This window comes from Macaca mulatta, chromosome 16 (assembly GCF_049350105.2).
Source record: "Macaca mulatta isolate MMU2019108-1 chromosome 16, T2T-MMU8v2.0, whole genome shotgun sequence".
NCBI classification, from domain to species: Eukaryota; Metazoa; Chordata; class Mammalia; order Primates; family Cercopithecidae; genus Macaca; species Macaca mulatta.
Window position 1 is genome coordinate 58,908,591 of NC_133421.1, and position 18,920 is coordinate 58,927,510.

Genomic DNA, 18,920 nt, shown 5'->3' on the forward strand with positions numbered 1-18,920 from the left:
CTCCGTCTCAAAAAAAAAAAAAAATAAAGAAAACCCATCTACCCCCATAGGCTTGTGAGACTCTGGGTGGAAGAAGTGCTGCTAGACAGGGCCTGTGTGTTTGGAAAACAATCTCTCAGAGCGTTTGTGATTGTAACTGCCTCACTCTTCCCTCTAATTCAGAAACCATTGCTTAAGAGTGGAAAAAAAAAAAACCCATTAATTGTCTTTCTTCTGCTGTCACACCAAAAACAATCAGCTTGCTCTTTTTGTAGTTCATGAGCATGATGATTGGGTGTTCATGCAGGTGTGTGAGATACGCCACCCTTGAACCTTGTTACAACATTGGCACATTACCCATCAGACCTGAAAAAAAAAAACATAGAAGACTTGTGTGACCAAATGTGTGGGGGAGGGCAGGTGCGGTGGCTCATGCCTATAATCCCAACACTTTGGGAGGCTGAGGCAGGTGGATTGCTTGAGCCCAGGAGTTTGAAACCAGCCTGAGCAACATGATGAAATCCCATCTCTATAAAAAATACAAAAATTAACTGAGCGTGTTGGCATGTGCCTGTAGTCCCAGCTGCTTGGAAGGCTGAGGCAGGAGGATTGCTTGAGCCCTGAAGGTCAAGGTTGCGGTGAGCAGGGATTGTGTCACCTGCACTCCAGCCCAGGCAACAGAATGAGACCCTATCTTAAAAAGCAAACAAATAAAAAATATGGGAGTGGTTTTCCCTACCAGCAAGCAATCAGTTCTGCATCAGGTACCAGCTAGGTGTCATCTACCTTAATTCTGACACTGTCTACTTGGAGATAGTGTCACATCCCACAGTTTGAGGGCTCAGTCCCCAAGACCACTGCCAACACTTATGCCAATCTCAAGACTCAGGTTATTTTACCTGTGCTTCTGACCAACCTGCCATATATATATATATATATATATATATATATATATATATATATGTACATATATATGTGTGTGTGTGTATAATATAGATACTATAATATAGATACTATATTTGTTTTCTTCATGAGATGAGGGTCTTGCTGTGTTGCCCAGGCTGATCTTGAATTCCTGGGTGCAAGCTGTCTTCCTGCCTCAGCCTCTGAATCACTGGGATTACAGTTATGTACCACCTTGCCCAGCTACTGTCTTTTATTTCTGATGAATCTCTGTGTCCAGTACAGTCTCCAACTGGCTATAAATCGGGGTTCCCACAACCCCCCTCCTCAGGTTCAGTTGATTTACTGAGTGGTTCACAGAACCTGGGGAAACACTTATGTTTACTGTTACAAAGGATGTAGATGAAAAGATCCATAAAGCAAGGTATGGGGTTAGTGGTACTGAGCTTCCATGCCCTCCCTGTGCATGTCACCCTGCAGGAACCTCCATGTGTTCAGCTATTTGGAAGATCTCTCAACCTTGTTCTTTTGAGTTTTTATGGAGGCGTCACTACGTAGGTATGAAACCATTGGCCATTGGTGATCAACTTCACCTTCAGCCCCTTTCCCCTCAGCCCTTTTCCCCTCCCGGGAGGTTGTGTGGGGTGGGCTGAAAGTCCTAACCCTCTAATTATGCTTTTGGTCTTTCCAATGACCAGCTCCCATCCTTAAGCTACTACATAGGGGCTGCCAGCCATGTCTACTTATTAACATACAAAAAGACATCTCTCTGGAAATTCTAAGGATTTTAGGAATTATATGTTAGGAAACTGGGTCGGAGACCACATATGTATTTCACAATATGACACTGTTACATTCTTATATAATCTTGCATTTTATTTTTTTATCTGTTGATCTGTCCATGTTGATATACATATGCATCTAATTCTTTCCTTTTAACTGCTGTGTATTCTATCACATGACTATACCACTATCCATCTTCATTACCACATTATATATTACAAACGTTGTTGCAGTAACATTCAGTGCATGTGTAAGATCTTCTCAAAGGTATATATTTTAGAAATAGGATGCCAGGTTTTAGGTTATATATTTGTAAAATTAACTGGATATGGTAACATTGCTTGTCAAAGGAGTGCAGTGATTTATATTCCTATCAGTAGGAGAAAAGACTTCTTATTTTCCTATATCTTTGCCAACACTTTTCTTTTCTCTCTTCTCTTCTCTTCTCTTTTTTTGAGACAGAGTATCGCTCTGTCACCCAGACCGGAGTGCAGTGGAGCAATCTTGGCTCACTGCAACCTCTGCCTCCTGGGTTCAAGCAATTCTGCTGCCTCAGCCTCCCAAGTAGCTGGGATTACAAGCACACGCCTCCTCCATGTCTGGCTAGTTTTTGTGTTTTTAGTAGAGTCCGGATTTTACCATGTTCTCCAGGCTGGTCTTGAACTCCTGACCTCAAGTGATCCACCCACCTCAGCCTCCCAAAGTTCTGGGATTACAGATGTGAAACCACCTTATATATATGTATACACACACACACACACACACACACATAACTATACATGTGTATACATATATATCACTGCCTCCTGTGTTCATGCCATTCTCCTGCCTCAGCCTCCTGGTAGCTGTGAGTACAGGCGCCCGCCAACCACGCCTGGCTAATTTTTTTTTGTATTTTTTTTTTTTTTTGAGACGGAGTCTGGCTCCATCGCCCAGGCTGGAGTGCAGTGGCTGGATCTCAGCTCACTGCAAGCTCCGCCTCCCGGGTTTGCGCCATTCTCCTGCCTCAGCCTCCCGAGTAGCTGGGACTACAGGCGCCCGCCACCTCGCCCGGCTATTTTTTTGTATTTTTTAGTAGAGACGGGGTTTCACTGTGTTCGCCAGGATGGTCTCGATCTCCTGACCTCGTGATCCGCCCGTCTCGGCCTCCCAAAGTGCTGGGATTACAGGCTTGAGCCACCGCGCCCGGCCTTTTTTTGTATTTTTAATAGAGACGGGGTTTCACAGTGTTAGCCAGGATGGTCTCGATCTCCTGACCTCGTGATCTGCCCACCTCGGCCTCCCAAAGTGCTGGGATTACAGGTGTGAGCCACTGCGCCTCACCTGGCTGCCACTTCTTATTTTTATTTGCTTTTGTCAGATCACTAGTGTGCTTGAGCATGTTTTACATTTACTGGTGATTCTACTTCTCTGCGAATTGCCTATTCAGTTTTATTCACTGATAACTGGCAACAAACTATGTCTGGAAGTATATAGCTATATATTTTTAATGATTTTATAGTATTCCATTATAGGATCATCACTTAGGTGAAAAGGATCATTATTTGGGGATCTGGAGTTTAAAAGAGACTTAAGAGATATATTATCCAAATGTAATGTATGAACCTTGTTTGGATCATGAGTGTAAAAACACTTATGAGACATCCTGGAAAACTGGATATTCCTTATTATATCATTAGAGGTTGGGAAATGATGCTATTTCAATCCATTTATTCCTTCAACATTTATCAGCTACATTTTCTTGTAAAGGAAACTTCCCCTCATCAACTGTTTGGTTACCCTAAGGTATAGTTTGTATATAAGAAAGACAAAAAGTGCTGGATTCATCAATTCATACTTTAATAATTTCCAAGTGTTCTTTCTTGTTTTGCTTCTCTCCTCACTACTTTTAAAAATAGCATACTATTCTGGTTTCATGGGAGCAATGACTTTTCTGTGGTCCCTGAGTATATTAATTATAGTTTTCATTTGTTTCCTGTTTTGTCTGTTTCTTCAGAGTCCCATTTTCATTTCTTATAGTTTTGGTTTCTCTCTTTCAGGCTAGAACTTAAAGTGCCTTATAATTCTTAATTATCTCTTCATGTTTTAAAAGTGAGGCACTAAAAAAGGAGGGTTGGAAGCTTTGTGTGCCTGGATACAGTTTACTGCCTCTTGGGAACCCAGATTTCAGTATCCCATGGTCCTTTCATAGAGACATTTGAGTTTTTCCAGAGAAGGATAATCTCTTTGAGGTGTGGCTGGTGGAGTGGTAGGTAAGCCTAGTTATCTACATTATTGCAACCTGGGTGAAGGCAGGAAGGAGGCCCTATTACTGTTTTTAGTATGTAGACTTCAGACTTTCATGTAGTTTCCACTTGTCATTTGGCACCTGCCTGGCTGTGCCTAGAATGTTCCTAGTCTAAAATCTCTGGTTCAGTTTATTCAGAAGACAAACCTCTTATTTCCTATGTAGTTGAGCAAGGAAGGCCACCTGGCCACTCTGCTATGGGAGTGTTTACTTACTAGAAATATTACTAACTAGTGATTTTAGACTTCCACTGAACTCTCTTGTTTTCATTCCCATCATCACATACCACACCAGTTTTCTATTACATATTTTCCATAGTATGAATCTATTATAATTTTCTTATCTACTGTCTGTTGATAGACATTTAAATTATCTTCCAGTTTTGAACTGTTACATATAGCCCTTCAGTGAATGTCTTTGTACATGCCCCTTTCTGCATATTTGCTTTTTAATGGCAGGACAAACTTTTCATATTAAACACCACTGATACTTTTATTCCAGTTTGTTTTAAACTTTTTTAAAATTTATTTTTATTTTTTGTTTTTTAAAAAGAAAAGGGGTTTTGCTGTTTTGCCCAGGCTGCTCTCAACTTCCTGAGCTCAAGCAGTCTGCCCACCTCAGCCTCCCAAAGTGCTGGGATTACAGGCATGAGCCACTTTGCCTGGCCAACTTTTTTTTTTTTACAGAAATATCCAAACATTGAAGATTAGAGAGAATAGTAGAATATATATGAACTCCCATATACCCATCATTCAACTTCAACAGTTACCAACAATATGCCAGTATTTTTTCTTTAGAAAAAAAAAAATTAAAGAGACATTTGCTCGCTCTGTAGCCCAGGCTGTCGTGCAGTGGTATGATCATAGCTCACTGCAGCTTAGAACTCCTGGGCTAAAGCAGTCCTCCCAGTTTAGCTTCCTGAGTAGCTAGAACTACAGGTGTCTGCCACCACGTCCAGCTAAATTTTTCTTTTTCTTTTTTGTGGAGACGAGGGTCTCTTTGTGTTCCTCAGGCTGTTCTCAAACTCTTGGCCTCAAGTGATCTTCCCACCTTGGCCTCCCATAGCACTGAGATTACAGGCATGAGCCACTGTGCCTGGCCAAGCCAATGTTTTTTTCACCTGTGCTTCCCTACCTCCCTTCAGCATTTTCACCATAATATTAAGGCAGACAAGACTATATCATTGTATCCTTAGGAGATAGGGCTGTTTAACAAATATAGAAACCACAACATCAGTATCACATCTAAAATTTATAAACAATTGCTCTTTAATAATATTTAATACTTAATAAGTGTTCACATTTCCCTAATTGTCTCACAAATGTAGTTTTGTAGTTGGTTGTTTTCAATCAGTATCTAAACAAGAGAGTCTACACATTTATACTGGATTCAATATGTCTCAAGTTTCTCTTTATATATAATGGTTCTTTTTTTCTTTTTTCCCCACTTGACGTTTATTGTAGAAGAAACCAAATTATTTGTGTTAAAATTTTTTCACATTTTGGACTTGGGAGGATTACATCCCTTGAGTGTTATTTAATATGGTCTTCAATCCTGTCTTATTTCTTAAAAGAAATTACATTTAAAAACAATTACATTTAACTAATATAATATCTTGATGGACACTTAATAAGTCAGCCTTTTATTTGATATTATTTTTTAGACAAGTTCTGTAGTCAAAAATATTTAAATGGGTATTCTTTTTCTTTTCTTTTTTCTTCTGCATCTTTATTCCAACAAGCAACAACCTCTAGGGAAATTTTTTTTTTTTTAACTTTGGGAGCTTGTCTTTTCAAAGTATTCATTTGTTTTTCTCCAGAACAGTGGGGCGAAACAGTCCCTATAAGCCATCTGGACTTGAAAGCATTTTGCTTCATCACAAAGCTTACTCTTTTTAGATCCTGACATAAGTCTGTATTGTCCACTGATTTTTTTTTTTTAAACAATGTCTAGTTGCTCCCAGGAGAGTTGTCTGAAGTCACTTCAATGTTGTTGCTGGCCTGTTAGTTATTGAAAGGGGAGAGGGGTATTTAGTGAAGATGTGTTATTATACATGCTGAAAAAGCTCATTCACAGGCCCTTAATGCCCCTAGCCTTTAAAAAGAAAAGTATTTATGTGTGTGAGAAGAACAGAGAAAAGGGGAAGAGTATGTGTATTTTATACCAACATACCTGAGTGATCTGACAAATTCTTTTTTTTTTTTTTTTTGAGACGGAGTCTCGCTGTGTCGCCCAGGCTGGAGTGCAGTGGCCGGATCTCAGCTCACTGCAAGCTCTGCCTCCCGGGTTTTTACGCCATTCTCCTGCCTCAGCCTCCCGAGTAGCCGGGACTACAGGCGCCCGCCACCTCGCCCGGCTAGTTTTTTGTATTTTTTAGTAGAGACGGGGTTTCACCGTGTTAGCCAGGATGGTCTCGAACTCCTGACCTCGTGATCCGCCCGTCTCGGCCTCCCAAAGTGCTGGGATTACAGGCTTGAGCCACCGCGCCCGGCCTGTGATCTGACAAATTCTTGTGCTGAGAAGGCTCGCTGGAATTTCCAGGAGTAATATGGTTTTATAATTTGCAAAAAAACAAAAACAAAAACAAAAAAACCCAAAAACAAACAAATAAAAAAAACCCTGCCCCTCTCCTGCCACGATTTTGCTGTTGGCCTAACTCTATCATGATTATTCTAAGGTTTGCCAAGTGTAGCAGAGGGTGACCAACTTTATAAAGTCATGCCGCTGGCAATCAATTAAGTCACATTAAATCAGTAATGAGTATCCTAGACTTTTTATGAGCATTCATTTCCTTTTTTCTTTTTTTGGATACCAGGTCTTGATCTGTCGCCCAGGCTCGAGTGCAGTGGCTCATTCTCAGCTCACTGCAATCTCTGCCTCCTGGGCTTGGTGATCCCTTCCCACCTCAGCCTCTGAGTAGCTGGGACTACAGGTGCACACCACTACACCAGGCTAATTTTCATGTTTTTCGTGGAGACAAGGTTTCATTATGTTGCTCCAGCTGGCATCGAACTCCTGAGCTTGAGTGATCAGCCCTCCTTGGCCTCCCAAAGTGCTGGGATTATACAAGCTTGAGCCACCATGCCTGGCCTGTGCTTTTTCTTGTTCACATATATAATTTCAATGTGGTTACATTATATACAGACTTGAACTATGTGATTGTTAAAAGTTTCATTTCATATTCAGAGTTTGAAATGTTACCTTTTCATTTCAGAAGGTCTTCAGAAATCCTGTTATATGCAAACCTGACTGAGCTGTAAACCAGTGTTGTGCTGTTATCCTATGTTGGTATTACCTAGGCAGTAACAGAAATATCAGTTGTCTCTTATCAGCCTTAACCTCAAATTAGGTGACTGTTGAATTATGCAAGATCTTTTGCAAATCCATCTTTTTTATAAAATGCAATTACCCATGATTAAGACCTTTCATCTTCTGTTAAATTTCAATCAATAGAACACAGGGCTCTCTTATAACCTATTACATTTCCCAGTACCATGGAATATTTAAAACAGGAGGGGCTCAAGTTGTGTTTTGAAAAGATGGATGGATGAATGTAATCTTTTTTTTTTTTTTTTTTTTTGAGATGGAGTCTTGCTCTGTTGCCCAGGCTGGAGTGTAGTGGCGGGATCTCGGCTCACTGCAATCTCCGCCTCCCAAGTTCAAGCAATTCTCCTGCTTCAGCCTCCCCAGTATCTGGGATTACAGGCACTTGCCACCATGCCTGGCTAATTTTTGTATTTTTAGTAGAGATGGGGTTTCACTGTGTTGGCCAGGCTGGTCTTGAACTCCTTACCTCATGATCTGCCCGCCTCTGCCTCCCAAAAGTGCTGGGATTACAGGCTTGAGCCACCACGGAACCTTATTTGTCTTTTTACTCCCTTTGTGAATCAGAGAGATTTTCAACTTATTCTTTGGTTTATAGTTTACCTTTACATCGACTCAAATTTTAATAGTGAATTGTAGTTACCTGGGCATGCCATGATCTTTAGACCTTTGCATGTGCTGTGTAACCTCTGCCTGGAATGTCTTTATCTCAGTAAAAGTTTTATACAAGCCATTCCTTTTAGAGTAAGCTAAAATTACTTCTCTCTTTTTAAAAAAATAGTATATATGGCCGGGCGCGGTGGCTCACACCTGTAATCCAGCACTTTGGGAGGCTGAAGCAGGTGGATCACCTGAGGTCAGGAGTTCGAGACCAGCCTGGCCAACATGGCGAAATCCTGTCTTCTACTAAAAATACAAAAAAACAGCTGGGTGTGGTGGTGGGCACCTGTAGTCCCAGCCACTCGGGAGGCTGAGGCAGGGAGAATTGCTTGAATCCGGTAGGCAGATTGCAGTGAGTTGAGATCATGCCACTACATTCCAGCCTGGGTCAGAGAGTGAGACTCCGTATCAAAAAAAAAAAAAGTGTGTGTGTATATATATATAATGAAAAAGTATATGTATACATATATACTTATATATATTGTAATTATGTATATAATTTTATTTTATTTCAATAGTTTTTGGGTAACAGGTAGTTTTTGGTTACATGGATAAGTTCTTTAGTGATGATTTCCAAGATTTAGGTGCACCTGTTGACTTCCTTTTTTTTTTTCTTTTTGTGAGACAGAGTTTCGCTCTTGTTGCCTAGGCTGGAGTGCAATGGCACAATCTCAGCTCACTGCAACCTCTACCTCTTGGGTTCAAGTGATTCTCTTGCCTCATTCTCCTGAGTAGCTGGAATTACAGGCGCCCACCACCAGGCCCAGCTAATTTTTGTATTTTTAGTAGAGACAGGGCTTCACCATGTTGGCTAGGCTGGTCTCGAACTCCTGACCTCAAGTAATCCGCCTGCCTCGGCCTCCCAAAGTGCTGGGATTATAGGTAGGAGCCACCGCGTCCCCGATTTCTCTCTCTCTCTCTCTCTCTCTCTCTCTCTCTCTGTGTGTGTGTGTGTGTGTTTTGTTGTTGTTTTTGAGACAGAATCTCCCTCTTGCTCACGCTGGAGTGCAGTGGCACGATCTCGGCTCACTGCAACCTCTGCCTCCCGGGTTCAAGCGATTTTCCTGCCTCAACCTCCTGAGTAGCTGGGACTACAGACACATGCCACCACACCTGGCTAATTTTAGTATTTTTAATAGATACAGGGTTGCACCATGTTGGTCAGAGTGGTCTCCATCTCTTAACCTTGTGACCCACCCGCCTCGGCCTCCCAAAGTGCTGGGATTACAAGTGTGAGCCACTGTGGCCCCTCCACCTTTTTTTTTCCTTTTTGAGACGGAGTCTCACTCTGTTGCCCAGGCTGGAGTGCAGTGGTGTGATCTCGGCTCACTGCAAGCTCCACTGACCAGGTTCACACCATTCTCCTGCCTCAGCCTCCCAAGTAGCTGGGACTACAGGCTCCCACCACCACGTCCGGATAATTTTTTTGTATTTTTAGTAGAAACAGGGTTTCACCGTGTTAGCCAGGATGGTCTTGACCTCCTGACGTCATGATCCGCCCTCGGCCTCCCAAAGTGCTGAGATTACAGGCATGAGCCACCGCACCTGGCCCCGACTTCCCTTTTTTAAAGTAGATTTAGTCACTTCTTCCTCTCTGCTTTCATTATAGCACTTAGCATGTTACATTGTCAATGTTTATGGTACGTCTTTGATGGCTCTCATACAGTGAGTACTCCTATTGGATGGGTGGACAAAGAGTTTTAGTTTTATATTTAACATGTTATTTTATCTAAGAATAAATCTTATGAATGACATGACCTAGTTTATAGTAAATGTCGTCATACTGCCTAACTGCCTAACATATGGAGAATAGGCATTGTGAATAGGTGTGTGGCTTAACTATTACAACAACTTTTTCCTAGTCTCTTAACTATGACAATTTTTTCTGTGACTACGACAATTTTTTCTTTGACTACAAAGTGACGGACTGGGATGTTTCTTATTTTTATGTTATCTCAGTTAGTTTGTGTGTTAAGTGAAAATTATAGAAGTAGAAAGCAGATATGTTTCTTTGAAGTAAATCAAGAAAGCTTTAAAAAGAGGATCAGGGCCGGGCATGGTTGCTCATGCCTATAATCCCAGCAATTTGGGAGGCTGAGGCAGGAGGATCGCTTGAGCTCAGGAGTTCGAGACCAGGCTGGGCAACATGGTGAGACCTTGTCTCTACTAAAAATAAGAGATAAAAAAAATTTAGCTGGGTATAGTGGCATGTGCCTGTAGTCCCAGCTACTCAGAAGGCTGAGGTGGGAGGATCACTTGAGCCCAGGAACTTGAGGCTGCAGTGAGCCATGATTGCACCACTTCACTTCCAGCCTGGATGACAGAACAACACTTCATCTCTAAAAAATAAATAAAAATTAAAAATTAAATTAAAAAATAAAGAAGGTCAGCAATGCTTGTACTATACAAATCGAGTAATGAGGTTCAGCAGAACTCACGTGCTACCAGCCCAACTAAGATCTCTGAATGTAGAAGGGAAGCAGAAAGCCCTGTTGGAGAACTTTCTTTTTAGTGTAACCCATGCCACTTATTGCCTAAGTATTTTATTGATAGTATGAAAAGGTTAGGTATAGAGAGAAAGAAACTATTCTCATTACTTCCCTTACGCTATATTTCCAACCCTCATCCAGGAAAAAAGAGGACTCTTATTAGGACCATGAATCCAAACCTTTTTCTGCCAAGAGCTGTGTTTTGGCATCTGTTTGAATTTCATGACACCGTCTCTGTTTCTATTCCAGTTTTCTCATTCTTAAATTCTTATATCAGTATTTCCCACTTTCACATGGTTGCTAATTGCTATATAGAGCTACGCCATTTCTGAAGTATTTTTGTAATTATGAGTGTTCCGCTTTCTGAGCTATTCCACCTTACAGCAACTTTTGTTCATGAGGTTACCTATATTGTCAGTGATATTTCTCAAAACAATGGCCCAAAACTAGACTATTTAATGGATATTTTTCTTGGATAGCAATTTAGCAACTTCCAGTGACTTGTTACTTTTTCTTGATTCTTGATTATTCTTTGAAAGTTAGCATTACATTTATCCTACTAGGCTTTCAATGCCCTGTGTAAGCTATTAAGGATGTCTTATCAGAACTGAGGAATATTTATTTTAGATGCATATTAATGATTAGCATTTTATTTTTTATTATTTTATTTATTTATTTTTTGAGATGGAGTCTCACTGTCACCCAGGCTGGAGTGCAGTGGCTCCATCTTGGCTCACTGCAACCTCTGCCACCCAGGTTCAAGCGATTCTCCTGTGTCAGCCTCCCGAGTAGCTGGGATTACACACACCTGCCACCATGCCCAGCTAATTTTTGTATTTTTAGTAGAGACTGAGTTTCATCTTGGCCAGGTTGGTCTTGAACTCCTGACCACCCACCTTGGCCTCCCAAAGTGCTGGGATTACAAGCGTGAGCCACCGTGCTGGCCATTTTATTTTATTTTATTTTTGGAGACAGAGTCTTGCTCCATCGCCCAGGCTGAAGTGAAGTGGTGGGATGTCGGCTCATTGCAGCCTCCACCTCCTGGGTTCAAGATATCCTTGTGCCTCAGCCTCCTGAGTAGCTAGGACTACAGGCACATGCCACCACGCCTAGCTATTTTTTTTTTTAATCATGTTTTTAGTAGAGATGGGGTTTCACCATGTTGCTCAGGCTGGTCTCAAACTCCTAAGCTCAGGCAATCTGTCCACCTCAGCGTCCCAAAGTGCTAGGAGTACAGGAATGAGCCACTGCACATGGCTGTGATTAGCATTTTAAATGAGGATGGCAGCTGTATGTTTCCAAACCAAAACTCAATACACATTTAAAATTGGGATTTTCAGCCGGGTGTGGTGGCTCACACCTGTAATCCCAGCACTTTGGGAGGCCGAGGCAAGCAGATCACCTGAGGTCAGGAGTTTGAGACCAGCCCGGCCAATATGGTGAAACCCTGTCTCTACCAAAAATAAAAAAATTAGCTGAGTGTGGTGGCACATGCCTGTAATTACAGCTACTCCAGAGCCTGAAGCACGAGAACTGCTTGAACCCAAGGGGTGGAGGTTGCAGTGAGCTGAGATTGCACCACTGCACTCCATCCTGGGCAACAGAGTGAGACTCTCTGTCTCAAAAAAAAATAATAATAATAAAATAAAATAAAATTGGGATTTTCAAGACAATAAAAAATTATTTCTACAAAATCAACATCAACAATGTTTATAAATGGGGAAAAATCCTGCTTGATTTCTTTTAGAATTTGAAGATGCACTGATGAATGTATATAGCTTTGAGTTTTAAATATTTATCTTTGTAGGTATAAGATCTGTTTTCACAATATACTCAGAAGAGTTTATGATTCCAAGAAGTTTAAGATCTGCTTGGAACAAGAAAGGAGAAAATGTACATACGTTTGTGAAAGACAGCATTCCATTTTGTAATCTCTAAGTTTATCTGTTTTAATTTGTTTGAAGGAAAGGACTCGAAGTATGTATTTGCTTTGGAATATTTTTATTATTGCTCGTACTTTCCTATGTAAGGAAACTAAAGAAACGAGATTTCTCTTTGGAGATAATAGCGTTGCCAATCCAAGACCTATCATATCACTTAAAGAAAATCTCTTTTCTCTCTGCCATATTTATTTAAAGTGATATAGATAAAAAGCCTCAGTAATCATAATAAAACGTGAAAAATTCTGAAGCTTGAATCATCTAGGTAGGTCTTTTTGGAATTGTCATATTCTGTGGTATCCATCTTCTGAAGCTGAACTTTGTCGCTAAGCAACAAAGCAGATGTGAAATTGTGTGTCCCTTATGAGGTGTCTCCTATTAGGCAGAAAGAAGTTGTAAATAAGCAAAATAGTGGTAAAATTGTTTGGTAGCAGTTTAGTAGCACAGCATCTTCATAATGCTGTATGCTTTTTAAAATAGCATTTTATCCATAGCACAAAAAGTGCCTAAGATAAGAATTTCTGGGCTGGGTGCGGTGGCTCATGCCTGTGATCCCAGCTCGGCCTCCCAAAGTGCTAGAATCACCTGAGGTCAAGGGTTCGAGACCAGTCTCACCAACTTGGTGAAACCACATCTCTACTAAAAATACCAAAATTAGCCAGGCATGGTGGCTTATGCCTGTAATCCCAGCTTCTTGGGAGGCTGAGGCACGAGAATTGCTTGAACCTGGGAGGTGGAGGCTGCAGTGAGCTGAGATCATGCCACTGTACTCCAGCCTGGACAACAGAGCCAGACTGCATCCCAAAGAAAACCAAACAAACAAGAAAGCAAAATAGTGGTAAAATTTTTTGTTAGCAGTTTAATAGCACAGCATCTGAAGTGTTTCTTGGTAAACATAATGCTGTATGTTCTTTAAAACAGCATTTTATCCATAACACAAGAGGTGCCTAATATAAGAATTTCTGGACTGGGTGCAGTGACTCGTGCCTGTAATCCCAGCACTTTGGGAGGCCAAGACAGGCAGATCACTTGATGTCAGGAGTTCGAGACCATCCTGGTCAACATGGTGAAACCCTGTCTTTACCAAAAATACAAAAAAAAAATTAGCCAGGCATGGTAGCCCATGTCTGTGATCCCAGCCACTCAGAGGCTGAGGCAGGAGTATTGCTTAAAGCCAGGAGATGAAAGTTGCAGTTAGCTGAGATGGCATCACTGCACTCCAACCTGGGTGACAGAGGAAGACTCCATCTAAAAAAAAAAATTGTTTCTTTTTTGTTACTTTCCCAGATATAGTAGTTAAGTTAGCCAAGGGAGCATCATTTTCAAAGCAGGCCAAAAAATAATAATTACGTTTTCCTATTAATTGTTAGTCTTTGCTTATATATCCAGGTAAAATGTTGAAATAACTTACTCAGACTTCATAGTTTCTGCTTTTCTGTTTAATGTAACCTTATATCATCTGCTTGCATTCAGTTGTAGCCAGTGAACACTTGGAAGGCAGGGCTAGTTGGATACTCATAGTCATGTTCCCTGTGCCTGGTACATAGTAAGTAGTCAGTAGATGTTTCTTGAATGAATGAATGAATGATTTATTAGTTTGCCCCTTTTCCTATATTTACTGTAACCTTTACTTTTCTTATATATGGTCATCTTGAATATTCTGAAAAATAAACAATAGCTTGATTTCCCCAGAAGTCCCACAAATATGAAATGTTTTCATAGAAATGTATAGCGTAGAGGTGCTAAACTTGGGGTTTGTGGAAGGAACTACAGTGTCTCTAAGCCCCCTGAGAAAAATAGGTGGCATTTGACATGGGTGGGGGCATTTTTTCTAGGGAAATATGGTGCATAGATGGATCAAATTTCCAAATTGGTCTTTGGACCCCCTAATGATTAAGAACCAACGTTACAGAGTTTGTGGGTTCCAAGCTTCAAAGATCAGGAAAGTTAAACATGGTGGCTCACACGTGTAGTCCCAGCTACTCTGGAGGCTGAGGCAGGAGGGTTGCTTAAGCCCAGGAGTCTGAGGCCAGCAGTTCAGCAGTTGTAGACCAGCCTGGCAACACAGTGAGACCTACGTCTTAAAAAAAAAAAAAAAGAGGCTGAGTGTGGTGGCTCATGCTTGTAATCCCAGCACTTTGGGAGGCCGAGGTGGGTGGATCACTGAGGTCAGGAGTTTGAGACTGGCACCTGGCCAACATGGTGAAACTCCGTCTCTACTAAAAATATACAAAAATTAACTGGGTCGGTGGTGGGCTCTTGTAGTCCCAGCTGTGCGGGAAGCTGAGGCAGGAGAATCACTTGAACCCGGGAGGCAGAGATTATAGTGAGCTGAGATGGTACCAGTGCATTCCGGCCTGGGGGACACAGTGAAACTCAGTCTCAAAAAAAAGAAAACCAACTCAAGCTTATGTAAAAAAGGAATTTATTGGATTTTGTAACTGAAAAAAACAAAAAATACTGGGAAAATTCTGGCTCCAGGAATCCTGGGTACAAATAGTATCTTGAATTAAAGTTTTTCTCCCCCTTGCTCTTTTTCTCTATATTGGCTTTAGTCTCAGGCCTGCTCTTCTCTATGCTGGAAAAAGATGTCAGTCTGCAGCCTAGGCCTGCTAGGTTTTTAGAGAGGACTCTGATCAGTCTGGTTCAAGTGCTGTGCCCACCTCTAGGGAGATGGAGTCATCACCAATCAAATTACATGGACTGAATATAATTAGTATGAAACTGGAGAGAGAAAGTTCCCCAAAGGAATGTAATGTGTGTAGACAAAAAAACAAAACAAAACAAAACAACAACAACCCAGTGTCCTCTGCAGTGATTGAAAAGTTTGAGGACAGTTAAAATAGGTAATAGACTGACAATTTCACATTAAAACTAGGATATATTGTAGTGATACCGAAGTTTTTGGTGAATTATAAATTTTTCTATAAGTGTTTCAGTTTTTTTAACTTGGAAAATTTTCTTCATTTACTCATTTGTTTAACAAATATTTGAGAACCCGCTATCATCATTCTTTGCACTGGGTATACAGCAGTGAACAAAACAAAAATTCCTGACTTCATGGAACCCACATTCTAGTGAGGACAGACAAGTAATAAGTAACATCAATTACTAAAATAGCATGTCGGATGAGGTTAAGTACTCTAAAGAAAATAAACAGGGAGGAGAGATAGGGAGTAGGTATCACAGTTTTTTTTTTTTTTTTTTTGAGACAGAGTCTCGCTCTGTTGCCCAGGCTAGAACGCAATGCAGTGGCACGATCTAGGCTCACTGCAACCTCCACCTCCTGGGTTCAAGCAATTCTCCTGTCTCAGCCTCCTGAGTAGCTGGAATTACAGGCGTGTACCACCATGCCTGGCTAATTTTTGTATTTTTAGTAGAAATGGGGTTTCAGTGTTGGTCAGGCTGGTCTCAAACTCCTGACCTTAAGTGATCCACCTGCCTTGGCCTCCCAAAGTGCTAGGATTACAGGCATGAGCCACTGTGCCTGGCCTGGTATCGCAGTTTTTTTTTTTTTTTTTTTTTTTTTTTTTGAGACGGAGTCTCGCTCTGTCGGGGCTGGAGCGCAGTGGCCGGATCTCAGCTCACTGCAAGCTCTGCCTCCCGGGTTTACGCCATTCTCCTGCCTCAGCCTCCTGTGTAGCTGGGACTACAGGCGCCCGCCACCTCGCCCGGCTAGTTTTTTGTATTTTTTTAGTAGAGACGGGGTTTCACCGTGTTCGCCAGGATGGTCTCGATCTCCTGACCTCGTGATCCGCCCGTCTCGGCCTCCCAAAGTGCTGGGATTACAGGCTTGAGCCACCGCGCCCGGCCGGTATCGCAGTTTTAAATAGGATGGCCAAGGAAGACTTCACCAAGAAGGTGACATTTGAACAAAGATGTGAAGGAAGTAAGTAAAGAGCAAGCCGTTTGGATATCTGGAAGAAGAAAATTCTAGGTAGTGGGAAGCAAGTGCTAAGGCTTGAAGTGTTGGAGGAACTGCATGGAGACTGGTATCAGAATGGGAAGGAGAGGAGGGTAGGAAGAGAAATAGGAGATGATGTCAAAGAAGTAAGAGAATGGTGGAAGCATATTGTGTAGATCCTTAGAAGCTATGGTAAAGAATGTAAACCACTAGAGCGTTTTGAGCAGAGGAGTAAATTGTTTTTACATTTTTTTTTTTTTTTTTTTGAGACAGAGTTTTGCTCTTTTTGCCCAGGCTGGAGTGCAATGGCATGATCTCGGCTCACCGCAACCTCCGCCTCCCGAGTTCAAGCAATTCTCCTGCCTCAGCCTCCCAAGTAGCTGGGATTACAGGCATGCACCACCAGGCCCGGCTAATTTTGTATTTTTAGTAGAGATGGGGTTTCTCCATGTTGTTCAGGCTGGTCTCGAACTCCTGACCTAGGTGATCAGCCTGCCTCGGCCTCCCAGAGTGCTGGGATTATAAGCTAAGCATGAGCCACCACTCCTGGCCTACTTTCTTTCCTTTTTTTTTTTTTTTTTTTTTTTTTTTTTGAGAGGGGGTCTTGTTCTGTCGCCCAGGCTGGAGTGCAGTGGCGCGATCTCAGCTTACTGTAACCTCTGTCTTCTGGGTTCGAGCGATTCTCCTGCCTCAGCCTCCCCAGTAACTGGGATTACAGGAGCCTGCCACCACGCCCAGCTAATTTTTATTATTTTATTTATTTTTATTGAGACGGAGTCTCGCTCTGTCACCCAGGCTGGAGTGCAGTGCAGATCTAGGCTCACTGCAAGCTCCGCCTCCGGGGTTCCTACCATTCTCCTGCCTCAGCCTCCTGAGTAGCTGGGACTGGGCACCTGCCACCACGCCTGGCTAATGTTTTTGTATTTTTAGTAGAGACGGGGATTTCACCATGTTAGCCAGGATGGTCTCGATCTCCTGACCTCTTGATCTGCCCACCTCGGCCTCCCAGAGTGCTGGGATTACAGGCGTGAGCCACCACGCCCGGCCTCACCTAGCTAATTTTTCTATTTTTAGTAGAGACCGAATTTCACCATGTTGGCCAGGCTGGCTGACTTTCTTTTTAGAGAATCTTCCTGGCCGGGCGCGGTGGCTCAAGCCTGTAATCCCAGCACTTTGGGAGGCCGAGACGGGCGGATCATGAGGGCAGGAGATCGAGGCCATCCTGGCGAACACGGTGAAACCCCGTCTCTACTAAAAAATACAAAAAACTAGCCGGGCGAGGTGGCGGGCGCCTGTAGTCCCAGCTACTCGGGAGGCTGAGGCAGCAGAATGGCGTAAACCCGGGAGGCGGAGCTTGCAGTGAGCCAAGATCGCGCCACTGCACTCCAGCCTGGGCGACAGAGCGAGACTCCGTCTCAAAAAAAAAAAAAAAAAAAAAAAAAGAATCTTCCTAGATCCTCTAGAATATATTGTAGAGGGTAGGGTGGAAGTAAGGAGACTAATTAGGAGACTTTCACTGTTGCAGTAATCCAGGTATTAGATGATGGTGGCACACACCAGGATGGTGGTGGAAATGATGAAAAGCGGTCAGATCTGTAGGTAGATTTGCTGATGGATTGGGTATGTGAGGTACTAGAGAAACAGAAGAGTCAAAGCTGACTCCAGTGTTTTGGTCCTGAGCAACTGACAACAATAATTTATTGACCACAATAATTTAATGAGCTAGAGAAGACCAGGAGAGGAGCAAGTTTTCACATGCTCAATTTAAGATACTTTTTTTTTTTTGAGATAGAGTCTTGCTCTGTAGCCCAGGCTGGAGTGCAGTGGCACAATCTCAACTCACTGCAACCTCTACCTCCCGGGTCTCGGTTCAAGCAGTTCTCCTGCCTCAGCCTCCCAAGTAGCTGGGATTACAGGAACACACCACCATGCTCAGCTAATTTTTGTATTTTTAGTGGAGACAGTGTTTCAGCATGTTGGCCAGACTGGTCTTGAACTCCTGACCTCGTGATCTGCTCACCTTGGCCTCCCAAAGTGCTAGGATTACAGGCGTGAGCCACCATGCCCAGCCTTAAGATGCTTTTTAGACATCCAATTGAAGTTGTCTAGTAGGCAGTTGGACATACAAATCTGGAATTCAGGTCTGGGCTAGAGATAGAAAAAAAGTTTTAAGGAGCGAGCAATCACTTACTTGTCAGATGTTGCTGATACAACAATCAAGATGAAGACGGAGATTTAATGATTGCACTTAGTGTTACTGTAGTTGATGAGAACAGGTTTGGTAAGTTAGATTTGAGTGGTGGAGTTATTCCTAGAACACGTCCTTTTCTTAGGAATTTAAACTCCATGGTTCAGGTGAACCTATGACTGTTAATCACACAACCATTTAACAAATATTTATTGAGTATTCCATCATTCTTTTGTTCTCTGTTGTACATGTTATAGATTTTTAAATTGTCTGCAAATCAAGATGCATATGCAAGTATACGAAAGAGTTTATATATTTGTAGGAAGATATGTATATCATATGAATGCCTATAATATGAAGTGGAAACACCTTAATTTATTTTTTTCTTCTATATTTGGGAGCTTTTTAAAACTTAATTTTTATAGAAAAACTAAAAATCAACCCAAGTTCATAATTCTGAGAT

General features: G+C 42.0%; 1 protein-coding gene, 1 long non-coding RNA gene and 1 other non-coding gene across 19 annotated transcripts in view; all 3 read left to right on the forward strand.

Moving 5' to 3' along the window:
* SPAG9 (sperm associated antigen 9) overlaps positions 1 to 18,920 on the forward strand; it is a 161,083-nt gene that overhangs the window by 20,902 nt on the left and 121,261 nt on the right. The window lies entirely within an intron of this gene.
* Positions 243 to 346, forward strand: LOC114673325 (small nucleolar RNA U13). Its single transcript, XR_003724042.1, has one exon. It is a non-coding gene; the product is annotated as a small nucleolar RNA U13 (small nucleolar RNA).
* Positions 2,216 to 6,528, forward strand: LOC144335587 (uncharacterized). Its single transcript, XR_013406512.1, has 2 exons — positions 2,216 to 4,582; positions 6,410 to 6,528. It is a non-coding gene; the product is annotated as an uncharacterized LOC144335587 (long non-coding RNA).